The sequence below is a fragment of the Anabrus simplex genome, chromosome 6 (assembly GCF_040414725.1).
Source record: "Anabrus simplex isolate iqAnaSimp1 chromosome 6, ASM4041472v1, whole genome shotgun sequence".
NCBI classification, from domain to species: Eukaryota; Metazoa; Arthropoda; class Insecta; order Orthoptera; family Tettigoniidae; genus Anabrus; species Anabrus simplex.
In genome coordinates, this window is record NC_090270.1 from 163,280,644 (window position 1) to 163,296,807 (window position 16,164).

Here is a 16,164-nt window from a genome sequence, read left to right on the forward strand (position 1 = left end):
TTCCAATTGTATATTCCCAACCTGACATTCAATTCTCTTAGGTTTCTTCCCTACTGACATTTCTTAGGTTTCTCCTCTACTGACATCCCGTAAGTCTTGGAGATGCTAATTTTCACATCATACTCACTGCATCTATATTCAAGTTCCATGATATTATATTGTAGATTTTCAACACAATCTGCTATTAAGACAAAGTCGTCAGCATAGACCAAACTACTTACTACACTTCCGCCTAATAGAATCCCTCCCTGCCACTTTATACCTTTCAGTAGACGATCCAAGTAAAGTATGAACAACAAAGGTGAAGGATTACAGCCTTTTCAAGCCGCGGTAAGTACCTTAAATTAAGAACTCATTCTATCATCAGTTCTCATTGCAACCAGATTGTCGATATAAATGCCTTTAACCGCTTCTTATAATCTAGACTTAATCTCATAATCCACAAGTACGGCTAACATATTTTTCCTCGGGACTCCAACGCATGCCTCCTTTACATCTACGAAGCATAAAATGTCAATTCTTCTCGTAGCATTTTTCAGTTATCTGGCGCATACTAAAAATCTGATCCTAACAGCACTTTTGTGGTCTGAAACCATACTGGTTATCATCCAACTTACTCTCAACCATTGATCGCACCCTCCCTTCCAAACTATCAGTGAACACCTTGCCTGATACTGATCAGTGATATACCTCTATAGTTGTTAGTAGCAGGCCCTGCCTGCACCGTGAGGATTTTAGCCCGTCAGCCTAATTTTAGGGCTTTGAGTGCTATTTACGGATGTGATGTCTTCTTTCCAGGCGATGACGCTCTTGTTTTGGTGGCCAGTGTTCAATCTTAATTCTTAACTGGACAGAATATGCCCTGCGTCCTTAGGGGCAGATACTCGAAGAGTCCTTGGAGCCCAGGTGAGTCCAAGGAAGTCGGAAGGGATGAAGTGGAGCAAAGATTGGGGTAGCGGACACACCCCATTGCAAGGACTGTTTCCTTAAGCATGCAAGTGGTGACCACGCCCAATGTTGCTTAACTGTCATGAAATTTTGAGTGAAGCAGTGAAAGACGAGGAAGGAGGAGATAGTGGGGTGAGTTGGCAAGGCAGGTTATCAGGGCGGGAGTAGATGTGGAGTTGAACTTCCTGCCGGGACGGGGTGATACTTGAGTTGCTGCGGGGGGGGGGGGCGGACTTCTAGGGGAAATGGAAATTTACGTGGCGGAAATGTGGAGAACTTGGCTACAGGGTCTCGGCTACTCGATCCACCGTGGGGGCCCTGTACTGTTGGAGTTGAAGTGAAGGATGGGGGCAGGAGTAGGGAGGGCATGGCCCCCTTTGGATCGTGGCCTCGAGCAGGCAGGCAAACCTACCGCCGTCTCGGAATCGCGACGCATCGGCCGAGACTTACGACAGTACACTGCCCAGAAAGAAAACCCTTTCATCCTCAGGGAACTATGGATTGATAGGGGAGTGGGAGGGCATAGGGCCGTGAACTCGGCAGGCAAGCAGAACACCAACCGCCGTCCCGGAATCACGACGCATCGGCCGTGACATCCGGCAGGGGCCCGAAGCCCGGCAAAACACTGATCCCCAGGGAACCAGGGTGGGAGGGGGGAAGGAAGGGTCAAACGCACTATATATTTCACCATTTCAGGTCTAATATCATGTTTTACTACTATTTTATGGTAATGGAGTTAATTTAGCATCCTTTCCTCACCCTCGCACGTTATTTCACTAACATAATTGTCCTCTTCCCCATGATCTTGGTTATTCGCAATGTCAACAGAAATATATCATTTTACGTTGGTAAGATTTTCAAAATATTCCTTCCACCTATCCAGTAATTCCCCGGGATCTACGTACTGCTCCTTGTTATTGATAGGAATTCCCTTCTGTTTCTACTAGAGCATCCCTATATGCTAAAATAGTATTTCGAAAATATTGCAAACTTTGTGCTGGGAAGACTTCTGAGTAAGGAGATGAGCTGCTCAACGAAGCGGTATGTTCCGAACTGTTAGAGGAGAGAGAGCGTGGAATGGCATTGATAGATAAATGAGCTTGGATGGAGCTTTTAAAGGTAGGAAAGATCATAATATGAAGATAAATTTTAAATTAAAGAGGACAAATTGGATCAAATATTAATTTATAGGAGGAGGAATTAGGCATTGGAATTTACCAGGGGAAATGTTCGGTCCATTCTTGGGCGCGCTGGTGGGCGGCTGACTGAAGAATGTGCTCAGTCCTATGATAGTGATAAAGCAGTTAAAACGTACTAAAAGTGTGTGTGTGTGTGTGTGTGAGAGAGAGAGAGAGAGAGAGAGAGAGAGAGAGAGAGAGAGAGAGGTACATTTATTGCAGAAAATGTTTGTGTTTTAGTGCTTGTAGTGATCAAGTTCAATGACACGTTTGCTCTTTACATTCAGTATCTGTTGTTGTTCGGTAGATTACGTATTGTAGTTTACGTACGTAAGGGTTTTACATTTAGGACCTAAGATTCCATTCCTTTTATTTGAATATTTATAATTTTGTTGGTAGGATACTTACAAATACAGGTTAGCGAGGGGCAGGGGGCGGCATCTTCCCTCCCGCTAAGAAGCTAAAATAATAATAATAATAATAATAATAATAATAATAATAATAATAATAATATATTTCTTTCAAATGGGATAATTTTTAATCTTCATAGTTTCAGTTTGGGGAATTTTTACTTCATTGTAACATGTTTTTATAAAATATATAAATAAATGTACTTTTTTCGGAGATGGCTAAATATAACTGGTACTAAAGTCAAAATTGTCACGCAATTCAAATACCTCGGATAAGTAATAACAAACATCCTAAACGAAAAACCTCCATCCAAATAAGAATAATAAACAAGCTAGCTAAAGTACAAAACGTAACCTGGGACATATACAAAAAATGCCTGTCCGTAAACGTAAAACTAAAACACTACGAAATAGTCATAAGACCGGAAGCCGCATATGCAGCAGAAGCACTCTTCCCCCTGAACGAACGGTCGACATGCTTCAGAAGATCAAAAGAAGAATTGGATGAACCCGCATCAACAAAAAACAAAAAACAAAAAAACAGCAGAAAGACGGACAGTGGTGGATAGTGGTCAACAAAGTTGTGTACAAAGAGTTGGAATCCATTACTAATACTTTGCGTAAGAGGAGACTACAGAATTCGAAGAAAAAACAGGATTCGAGACTGCTGAAACAACTGGTACAGTATAATCTTGATTCAAACAATGTCACGACAGGCTGCTGACGGATCAGACCATTAAGAGACGATCTCAAGGAAATTGTTCTTACACCAGAAGACACCACAGATAAGATTAAATTAAACCAAAAATTCCATGACACAACGTCCGCTTCACTATCACGAGAAAGAAACTCACAAGGCAAATACACTGACTGACAGAGCAAATGCAACACCAAGAAGGAGTGGTCAGAACTTTATGCCAATTGCAGGGTAGACTGACGTCACTGAGGTATGCTCATGATGTGGTTGGCGCAGGGACATGTGGCACGTGCGAGGGGTCCAGGCGCAGCCCGAGTGACGTCAGCACGCGAGGATCGGCGCATCCGCCGCCAAGCGGTGGCAGCCCCGCACGCCACGTCAACCGCCATTCTTCAGCATGTGCAAGACACCCTGGCTGTTCCAATATCGACCAGAACAATTTCCCGTCGATTGGTTGAAGGAGGCCTGCACTCCCGGCGTCCGCTCAGAAGACTACCATTGACTCCACAGCATAGACGTGCACACCTGGCATGGTGCCGGACTAGAGCGACTTGGATGAGGGAATGGCGGAACGTCGTGTTCTCCGATGAGTCACGCTTCTGTTCTGTCAGTGATAGTCACCGCAGACGAGTGGAGAAAGCTCAAATCCGGCAGTAACTGTGGAGCGCCCTACCGCTAGACAACGCGGCATCATGGTTTGGGGCGCTATTGCGTATGATTCCACGTCACCTCTAGTGCGTATTCAAGGCACGTTAAATGCCCACCGCTACGTACAGCATGTGCTGCGGCCGGTGGCACTCCCGTACCTTCAGGGGCTGCCCAATGCTCTGTTTCAGCAGGATAATGCCCGCCCACACACTGCTCGCATCTCCCAACAGGCTCTACGAGGTGTACAGATGCTTCCGTGGCCAGCGTACTCTCCGGATCTCTCACCAATCGAACACGTGTGGGATCTCATTGGACGCCGTTTGCAAACTCTGCCCCAGCCTCGTACGGACGACCAACTGTGGCAAATGGTTGACAGAGAATGGAGAACCATCCCTCAGGACACCATCCGCACTCTTATTGACTCTGTACCTCGACGTGTTTCTGCGTGCATCGCCGCTCGCGGTGGTCCTACATCCTACTGAGTCGATGCCGTGCGCATTGTGTAACCTGCATATCGGTTTGAAATAAACATCAATTATTCGTCCGTGCCGTCTCTGTTTTTTCCCCAACTTTCATCCCTTTCGAACCACTCCTCCTTGGTGTTGCATTGTCACTGTCAGTCAGTGTATTTTCAATACCAGAAAGGGCACGAATATCGGGACATACGGAAAAGTACTGGGGGGACCACAAGGCCCAAACTTTTACTGTGAAAATACTTCGATAATGCACTGACGAAAGTGATCTAATGTGGTAATGAAAAAAGAAGAACCCAAGAATGGCTGATTGTGTAGCCTTCATATTCCGCAGTTTCTTTATTTTTATAGCTTCTCATATTTTCGTTCCAGATCCCACGGCTGCTGCTAAAATCGTAATTTTGCCAAACGAAGTTCCATGGTCTTTTTCGTAGGAATACTTAGCTACAGTTGAAGATCCCGTGCCTAAGGTCTTGTGACGTATATGTTCCTTCTGTCTATTTGAAATTAGTCCTTTTGTTTCGCCTACATCCAAGGTACCGAAAGGACATTCAGTGTACTCCAATATGTGCCATAACATCCTCTGCAACTGTGGATGACAGTTCAACCAACCTTCCATGAATTCATCAAAGCACTCAAAAGTATAAAACCAAGAATATCTCCCGGACCAGATAATATCCCTCTGAACTCATTCAAAGTTGAGGAGTAACTTTGAAGACCACAATTTTCTCCCTCATTGTTATAATTTGAGAAACACAGAAGGTGCCTGCCGACATGAAAAATGCCACCATAGTAACCATTCTCAAGAAAGGTGTTCGAAGTATCTGTGGCAATTATCGTGCCATTTCCCTAGAATCCATAGCAGGAAACGTTCTGGCAAGGATTTTGTTGAACCGTCTTTAGACGGTCCCTGAAATGGCACTGCCTGAGTCTCAGTGTGGGTTTCATGCCTCAGGAGGTACCATTGCCATGATCTTTTGTGCCAGACAAATCTAAGGGAAATGCAGAGAACAACAATCCTGGTTCTTTTAGTGTTTTACGATCTGGAAAAGACCTTTGATTCTGTTCCTAGAGAAGCTATGCGGTTGGTATTACGGCGATTTGGCTGTCCTGGCCGATTTGTAGGCTTAAACTAGGCTCTTCATAATGGAATGTTTGGACGAGTTCTTCATCTGAATGAGCTACCAGAAGAATTCCCCATCACAAATGGGCTCAAGCAAGGATGTGTGCTCACCCCCATCCTTTTCGCCCTGTACTTTTCAGCCATGCTACACGAGACTTCTACGGGTACTAACGACCATGTAGGTGTGGAAATTAAGTTTCGGTATGTTGGCGGACTGTTCAACCAAACGAGGCTCCGTTCTCAGAGATTGACTGATAATACTCGGATAATGAGCTTCAATATGCTGATGGCAAAGCAACACCTGCCCATACGCCTGACGAGCTTCAAACGTCCATCAACTGTTTTGAGGAAGCTTATGATCGATTTGGTCTGACCATCAACACACAGAAGACTAAAGTACTTGCACAGCCGGCACCAGGCGGTACCGTCCCTGAACTAATTATCACCATAGCAGGAACACCTCCTGAACAAGTAGACCAATCCACCTTATCTTGGTATTATTCTAACTACACGTTGCAACTCAGCAAAGCGTGTGGAAAGTAAAATACGCTCTGCCCATGCAGCTTACGGCCACCTCCCCACCGAGTTTTCTTGAACAAGTATCTCAAAATATATACCAAACTAATGGTGTACCAAGCTGTAGTCCAAACAACATTACTATGTGGATGTTAAACCAGGACACTTTATCATCGCAACACAAAGAAAATGGAACGCTACCATTAGCAGAAACTTAAATCCATCATGAACATCAAATGGGAATATACTGGCACATCAACTGCAGGAAGCTGTATGACTCGTTCTACCTAAGTTAGATCTCTTAGACTTGAAGGAGGAATCTTGTAAGGAAAGCTGTTATACTTTTTGTACCAACTAAAGAGAGAATTTGATGAAAGCATCATGCAGTTCAACAAATTGGATGGCATATTTCAGGCTGTGATGCAACCCCTTTCATAGGACCTTGAGGCGAATGGTGTACCAAAGCAACTTACTTGTAGAACTTTGACAAGGCAGAATTGCATATGGAAATGTTACAGCTGAATATGACAGAAGAAAGGGCAGAGAATTCCGGTGTCGTTTTTCCTCTCCCTTGATGGAGATTCATACCCTAACCAGAGCAAGTTTTCGAAATATGTAATAACAGTGTGTCGACATGTAGGTGAAAGTATTATTTCCAACATGAATTTTCTGAAGAAACTTTTTCAGATCCAGAATAACTCATGAATAATTGAGGGACTGCATTGCAGGCAATTCGCACATTCCGGACAATGGGAAAAATTCACAAAACGAGACATGTCATTTTTTTCTTACAGATGAGAGGTTGAGAGGCGACATTTCGAACGCGCATACTGTTAGTAAATTTAAATTACACTGAAGGCATTGGAAATTGCAACACCAAGAAGGAGTGGGGATACATTGCTTGCAATTGAACATGCAGGACGAGTGTTCAGTTGTGATTCGATGATTACACTTTCAGGTCCCTCTGACCGCAAGTTTGGACAACAATCAATACAGGGTGTGCCCATCACGAGCTGCAATACATTGATGAATTCGTCGAGGCATGGAGTCAATAAGGCCCTGGATCGCTTCCTGAGGAATTGTGGCCCATGCTTGCTGCACTGCACGGGTCAGTTGTTTCAGAGTTGTGGGTGGCTGAAGAGGTTTGGCCAGTTGTCGACCCATCATGTCCCACACATGCTTAATAGGACTGAGGTCCGGGGATCTGGCGGGCCATTCTAAGGTTGTGATGTCGTGGAGAGCTTCTCTGGAGATGCGTGCAGTGTGAACCCGGGCATTGTCCTGCTGTAACATCCCATTAGCAATGTTCGCCATCATAGGGACAACCACTGGATTGAGTACCCAATCAACGTACTGTCGAGCAGTCATAGTGCCCTCAACAAGCACTAATTGTGATTTCACATTAAAGCCAAATGCTTGGTGTTGGCCCTGTGTGCCTCACGAAAAGAAGATCTGGGTGGCCCTTCTCCTCGGTACGTCGGCGCACACGATTCCGGCGATCACTGCGGGCAAGACAGAAGCGCGATTCATCACTAACAACGACCCTATGCCATTCGTCGACCTACGTCGATCATTCTCGACACCAGGCCAGCCTTACCCGTCGCTGTTGTGGGGTCAATGGAACACCTTTTGCAGGGACACGGGCTCGTAAGCCAGCTGCACGCAGGCGATTACCAACTGTTTGTTGTGTAACGTGGGGTGCCACAGCTGCTCGAATTTCCTCGGCTGTTGCATGGGATTCCATCAGGGCCATCCGAATGATGTGGCGATCCTCTCTCACAGTTGTCCGTCGCGCTGGGCCTGTGCCAGGTCTACGAGTGTGGGAACCTTCATTTGACCACTACTGCCATACACGTTGTACCGTAGATGCCTGACGGCCAAGACGTCCTTAGCGATAATCTAGCCTCACAAAGCCCGAGTCCTCTCAAACGGCGACAGTTGTTGATAGCGTGCTCTTCTCTGTCTTCGAGGCATGTTTGACAGGGAACACTTCACTGCACAGACTGCAAGTCAACGGACCAGAATCCGTATACTGGAGTTGATTCCTCCGCGACCAATCACGTGGGGAGACATGTAGCAACAATCCAATAGGTCTGAAATTTTGATCGTTTACATACCTATACGGAATCGTTCCATATCTTGAAAATCAACACAAACGACCAATGCCTTCATGGTGTTGCAATTTCCATTTAATTGTATCACTGACACAATGATTCCAGTACAGCAGTTCGGCTTTATGAAAGGAAGATGAACTGTGCATGCAGTAGCGAACCTCATTGACAGCATACATGACACAATCAGACATCGAAATGGCTAATTCTTCGCAGTCTTTGTCGACTTCAAAAAGGCATTCGATCTACTTGACAGAAAAATTATAATTACAGAATTGTCTAAGATAACCCACCAACCATAACAGTCAACAATATCCTTGCCTTTCAGATCAAAGTGCAAAGTAGGAAATCATCATCGAACACCATAACTCAGGGAAACGGGGTATAGCAGGTTAACCCTTCAAGCCCCCTCCTCTTCAACATAACTTTAGCAGATATCATGCAGGTCATTGACAATAGATCAGTTGTACTTTATCTCTATGCAGACGATATTGTTATAGGTTCGAGTAACAGGGAAGAGCTAAAATGATCAATGGACAAACTTGAAGAGTACGTCGCCAACAACAGCTTTGTGATAAATAAAAATAAAACAACTCAGATGGTTTTCCGGAAAGGGGGGGGGGGAGAATCGCAGCCAGTGACAGAATAAAGTGTGTGTGTGTGGGGGGGGGGGGAAATAAACCTAGACATAGTGAACTCGTTCTCATATCTGGGTGTCACTTTAAAACCTACGGTCACCTAATTTAGAATTCACGTAAGAGAAAGATCTTTACCAGCCATCAAAAGCATATATGACATTATAAACCCGACTATCGCTAGGCACATCTATGGCCTTATTTTACGCCAAGGTCCTCCCAGTTCTCAAATATTGTATGGAACTTATTTGGGAAAGACTAATGATGTCCTACCTTCGGACTATTGAAAATGTAAAGGCCAGATTTCTGAAACGAACACTGGGCATCTCTAAGATGTCACCATCACCACTTGCGTATGAATTATCCAAATAATCTTTTCTACTGCAATATTTGAAAATGAGAATGCAGCTTCCACATACGCAGCAAGTTCTCTGAGAGAGGAAGAGAAAACAAGCAGAAATCAGCCTGGACTTTTACTCAAGTGATGCTATGATTGACCGCAGCTGGACTGGTCCAAATAATGGCATGAGAAATGCTTTGAGTAGGCTGGGGATACATGGGTTGCACCATCGCCTATGCCGGCGATCAGGCCTTCATGAACCGTCCCTACATTGTGTGTGTGTATATGTTGTGTGACAAGCATTGCGATCGCTATCATTTCAGCAAGTGCAACAAGAGAATAAAATCTTTACTAGTATATGCGAAATTTTAGTGTATTTTAATACACATTTGTGCGCTACTAAATAAGTATAAAATGCTGTATGTATGAGAATATGTTTTATGTTAACACTCCACTGGTTGTAATTAAAAGAAATTCTTGGAATAACAGTGCTAATATACACCATATTTGAAGGAAAATGAGCTGTGGGGAGACGGAGAGAAGACCTGCGTCGTTGGTATGGACGAACTTCCATCGAAATCTTTCGAGCCGCTGTTTCGCGAGTTATAATTGACTGAATCGTCAACATTCGTATGGAGACGGCGTCCTAGGAAGAGGAAGAAGTATCATACAGAGTAACGTATCACCGTAAGCAAGACCAGTACCTGTTCTACTCGGCGAGTATTTGGTCCCCAAAGCCCCTTTTACTGAAATATCACAATCATTCTGGACCCCAGGGAAAATAATTGAAGACCTCTGCATTATCTTTGGATATTCGTATCACTGTTCATACAAACCTGAACTGAAGCCTTGGTCAGGATTCCTATACCTGTAAAGAAATGTAGTAATGCATAATTCCTTGAATTCCTTAATTGTATCAATAATAAATTAATACTATTTTGACACTTTAATACACAGTCGTAACTGAACCAGTGTTTTAATCTAAATATCCTGGAATTAACTAATATTGATGTGACGGGATTTACCTTCTGGCCGATAGCGGGGAGAAATCTTCGTATTCGAGGTCCTTGCCTAAAACACAGACAGGGAAAGCTATGATTTATCCATATCATACACATCTAAGCTTTACCTATAAACGACAAGACCACTAAAAATTTAAGTGATTAATACACGAGTCCGTTTTATATTCTAGAGGCTAGGAGGCAATGCTTCATTTGTGGCGTGGAGGGACGCTTCTGATATATATTTTAAGAAAAAGCACAACTTGGTAACAATCGTCTACTAACACTATTGAGAGAAAAGATGGAAAAGGCCTGACTAGTCGAAGATTGGAGGTATCGTAATTTGGAAGTCAAGAGGCACAACGGACGTGAAAATGAGAGATACATTAGGTATCGGAAAAGAAGAAGATTTGACTAACCTTCTCAGTCCGTATGTAGCATATGCTCTACATGTTGCTTAGCTTTACTTATAATGATACAAAACAATTTAAGGCAAAAATAATAATGGTAGAAAAGTCAACTCTGAGTCCTGATGTAGCATATATGCTACACGTCATAAAACAACTTAGTGAAACATACTACATTCTTTGGTGATTTTTTAAAAATTTATTTGAGAAAACTATAATCCATCGAATGCAAAAACAAGGTCGGGACTGAAGAGGCTAAGGGACATTGAGGAGGAAAGGAGCCTGGAACAAGCAAATGAAAACAATGTCAAACTGGGTTAGGAAGCCTGGGTTTGCCAAGCCACTCTCCCTTTTTGAAATTCCCTAGGAGTTAACTCTTTTAGTTGCCAGTTAAGACAAAGCAGCATTGTACCGCTCCGAACTAAAGGGGGTGCTTCATCTGTGAGCCTGGAAGTCTATGTAGATAACCAGTCTTATGAAACTTAGGAACATACATAGGTCTCAACACTTTGACCTAAACCATAAATTGGAAGGTGGGCAATATAATTTTTCTCATAGTGGTGGCGATGATTGTTTCATTTAAGTAGACGATAACATTCATTAAATATACAATAGGAATGAACTATCATAAGATTAATGATTACATTTAGCAGAAACGGGAGCGTAACATGCAAAATTCTTATTAAATTAAAAGGAGACATCTAAAAGTGTACATGCTCCCTGTGTAAAGGGATACTTGACATTTAGAATCCTTAATAAACTCTCTCACTTATTGAGCCAATGACGAGAACTGCTTTGTTTTCGTCGTCACCTAGTATACCGGAAGGTTGAGCACTTTTTAAGGTCAGAAGGATCCACGAACTTAGTGAGCAAATAGTCCGCCTGAAATTAGGTTCATGCGATTAAACTGGAGGTCTCCTCTCATCAGGAGGTTCGAGTGTGTGCAACCTCCATGTCCTATCATGAACATTTACAGTGTAATTCCCTCAGGAATCTCAACCTGGGGACGGGTTGGTGTCTACGGGACACCTGAGTGTGTGATTGCTTCCACATCCTGGCTGGTTCACACTAGTTCAGTGGCGAGTAATTTATTAGCTCTCCTAAACGAGGAAACAGCAAGCGGGGGAGCGGATTCAGACATGACTTGGTGTCGACTGCTGTGGAGTGTGGACTGCAAAATTATCCGGAAAGCGAGGGTAAATAGAGCAATACATGTTACTGCAAGGCTTATCCTGGACGAGGTGGAAGAAAACATTCAAAATGACTAATTAAAAAGAAATACAAAGTACTAACCCGATATTCTGAAATTCCTATTGAATCTTCTCACGAAAACCCTTGTATTCCCATTTCCTTTTTCAACTAATCGATTGCAACTGCCTGAGTTGGTTTACTCTTCTTCAGGGAAGATTTCATATTCCACAAGCACTCCTGATCCACGTAAGTAGTAACAAATTTCAGTCAATCAATCAATCAATCAATCAATCAATCAATCAATCAATCAATCAATCAATCAATCAATCAATCAATCAATCAATCAATCAATCAATCAATCAATCAATCAATCAATCAATCAATCCATCCATCCAATCTCAATCAATCAATCACTACTGATCTGCATTCACTGTTGTTTTCCTAGACATTTCTTAAATGATTGCAAAGAAATTGGAAATTTATTGAACATCTCCCTTGGTAAGTTATTCCAATCCCTAACTCCCCTTCCCATAAACGAATATTTGCCCCAATTTGTTCCATGAATTCCAACTTTATCTTCATATTGTGATCTTTCCTACTTTTAAAGACACCATCCAAACTTATTCGTCTATTGATTTACTCTCACGCCATCTCTCCACTGACAGCTCCGAACATACAACTTAGTCGAGCAGCTCGTCTCCTTTCTCCCAAGTCTTCCCAGCCAAAACTTTGCAACATTTTTTTAACGCTACTCTTTTGTCGGAAGTCGCCCAGAACAAATCGAGCTGCTTTTCTTTGGATTTTTTCCAGTTCCTGAATCAAGTAATCCTGGTAAGGGTCCCATACACTGGAACCATACTCCAGTTGCGGTCTCACCAGAGACAAATAGGCTCTCTCCTTTACATCCTTACTAAAACCCCTAAATACGCTCATAACCATGTGCAGAGATCTGTACCCTTTATTTACAATCATATTTATGTGATTACCCCAATGAAGATTTTTCCTTATATTAATACCTAGGTATTTACAATGATCCCCAAAGGGAACTTTCACCCCATCAACGCAGTAATTAAAACCGAGAGGACTTTTCCTATTTGTGAAACTCACAGCCTGACATTTATCCCCGTTTTTCATCATACCATTGCCTACCGTCCATCTCACAACATTATCGAGGTCATTTTGCAGTTGCTCACAATCTTGTAACTTATTTATTACTCGGTACAGAATAACATCATCTGCGAAAATCCTTATCTCCGATTCCACTTCTTTACACATATCATTGATGTATATGAGAAAACATAAAGGTCCAATAATACTGCCTTGAGGAATTCCTCTTTTTATTTTTACAGGGACAGATAAAGCACCTACTCTAATTTTCTGAGTTCTGTTTTCTAGAAACAGAGCCACCCATTCAGTCACTATTTTGTAAAGTCCAATTGCACTCATTTTTGCCAGTAGACTCCCATGATCTACCCTATCAAATGCCTTAGCGAGATTAATCGCGATACAGTCCAATTGACCTCCTGAATCCAGGATATCTGCTATATCTTCCTGGAATCCTAAAAATTGGGCTTCAGTGGAATAACCTTTCCTAAACCCAAACTGCCTTCTATCAAACCAGTTATTAATTTTGCAAACATGTCTTATATAATCAGAAAGAATGCCTTCCCAAAGCTTATATACAATGCATGTCAAACTGACTGGCCTGTAATTTTCAGCTTTATGTCTATCACCCTTTCCTTTATATACAGGGGCTAGTATAGCAACTTTCCATTCATTTGGTAAAGTTCCTTCATGCAAACAATAATCAAACAAGTACTTCAGATATGGTACTATATCCCAACCCACTTTAGTATATCTCCCGAAACCTTATCAATTCCAGCTGCTTTCCTAGTTTTCAACTTTTGTATTTTACTGTAAATGTCATTGCTGTCATAGGTAAATTTTAATACTTCTTTAGTATTAGCAACCTCCTCTATCTGGGCATTATCCTTGTAACCAACAATCTTTACATACTGCTGACTGAATACTTCTGCCTTTTGAAGATCCTCGCATACACACTCCCCTTGTTCATTCATAATTTGAAATGTCCTTCTTGGAACCTGTTTCTGCCTTAAAGTACCTATACATACTGTTCCATTTTTCACTAAAATTAGTATGGCCACCAATTATGCTTGCCATCATGTTATCCTTAGCTGCTTTCATTTCTAGATTCATTTTTCTAGTAAGTTCCTTCAATTTCTCCTTACTTCCACAGCCATTTCTAACTCTATTTCTTTCCAACCTGCACCTCCTTCTTAGTCTCTTTACTTCCCTGTTATAATATAGTGGGTCTTTACCATTCCTTAACACCTTTAAGGGTACAAACCTATTTTCACATTCCTCAACAATTGCTTTAAACCCATCCCGGAGTCTGTTTACATTTTTATTTACCATTTTCCACCGATCATAGTTACTTATTAAAAACTCCCTCATGCCTGTTTTATCAGCCATACGGTTCTGCCTAACAGACCTAATTTTAATCTCTTCCTTTCTTTCACATTTATTTTCAACTGCGACAAAAACCGCTTCGTGATCACTAATACCATCTATTACTTCGGTTTATCTATAGAGCTCATCTGGTTTTATCAGCACCACATCCAGAATATTCTTCCCTCTGGTTGGTTCCATCACTTTCTGAATCAGGTGCCCTTCCCATATTAACTTATTTGCCATTTGTTGGTCATGATTCCTGTCGTTCGCATTACCTTTCCAATTGACATTTGGTAAATTGAGATCACCCGCTAAAATCACGCTCCTTTCCTTATCGCTTCCCACATAGCTGATTATCTTATCAAATAATTCTGAATCAGCATCTGCGCTACCCTTTCCTGGTCTGTACACTCCAAAGACATCAAGTTGCCTATTATCTTTACAAATGAGCCGTACCCCTAGAATTTCGTGCTTGTCATCTTTAACTTTTTCGTAGCTTACAAATTCTTCTTTCACGAGAAAACACTCTCCCTCCTACCATTCCTATTGAGTTTGACCACAGTATCAGCACTTGAACGAGCCATGTTGCCCATCCACAAGAAACAGAGATGATTTATAAGAGAGATAAGCGGAATAATAACGAACTACTAATAAACTCTACGAAACAGATGGTGGTCAGACCTATTCAGTGGCAGGCTAGTGGTGAGTTTACTGGATCGAGCACACTAAACCATTTTACTGAACTACTTGGTTGAATTGTTTTGTTCGAACACGGTTGGTTAATAAGCCATTCACCACTGGCCTAGTGTGAACCAGCCTCAAGCCGCTTGCTGCCGTCATTTATATCCAACGACCTTCAGTCAACACTGGACACGTACTAGGTTTGCGGTCCCTAGAGACAATTATAATTTGATTAACGTCGCACCGACTTAAATAGGTTTCATGGCGACGATGGGATAGGAAAGTGCTAGGAGTGGGAAGGAATCGACCGTGGCATTTTATAGGACGTTCCCAGAATTTTCGTGGTGTGAAAATGCGAATCAACGGAAAACCATCTTCACGGCTGCCAACAGTGGGACTCGAACCCGAGCTGATAGCTACGTGACCCCAAACATGCGGCCCCTTGCTCGGTGCGACTCCTAGAGAAATCTACATTTTACTTCCTTTACATTCACTGTAGGATTAGAGTTCATTCATTTTCTCCTCTGGTTAATGCTCAGAAAGTATAATGACTTAGTTGTACTTCCTCGTAATAATCAGCACCATTATCAGCCTGAATAAGACTTCGACCTCCTTTCGTGAAGACTGAGAAGAGAAACACAACTGTCGTTTTTATTGTCCTCAGCTTGTTCTGAAGTTCTCGGAAGTGTTGCCATTTAAGGAACCTGCGTGCCCGTTTTCACCTTCAGAATTCTCTGTCATCTGCCGCGCGAATTGGAACTTTGCTGAACCACTCCGAAGGTTTAATTTATTTCGTTGAGTGCACATAGAATGCGTCACCAAAGATCTTCAATCATTTTAATATAGTGTCAGAATTTGTTGCTGTCTTTCGCATATTAGCTAGACCTGTCTCAATCAGGATGTAACCTGTGATCTTGGGATCCTGAGTCCTATTTAACCTTGCCTCTCTGGTACACAGTGACGGTTATTTTCTCCTATCTTTAATGTTAAGAATACTACGGACATTATAGTACACTTTATTTTTTCTGCCCAAATTATGTACATTACGCATCAGTTGTTACATACACCTTCTCAACAATCTCCTTGTAACTGTTTGCACTTTTGCCATAGATGTGTCAGTCTCTCCAGACCTTCCTGAAACCATCCTTTCGGAGTGCTGCGTACCCATGCCTTGACAGCTGTGTCCAGTTCTGCAAAATCCACAAAACGGCGACCACACAGAGGTTTCTTCATGTTCCCGAGCACTGTTCGACATTTTTCTGGCGGTGGACTGCCCCTATGCTTCCAATGCATCGATTGTTGTTTCGTTTGTGGGTCACGGTAATGGAGCCAT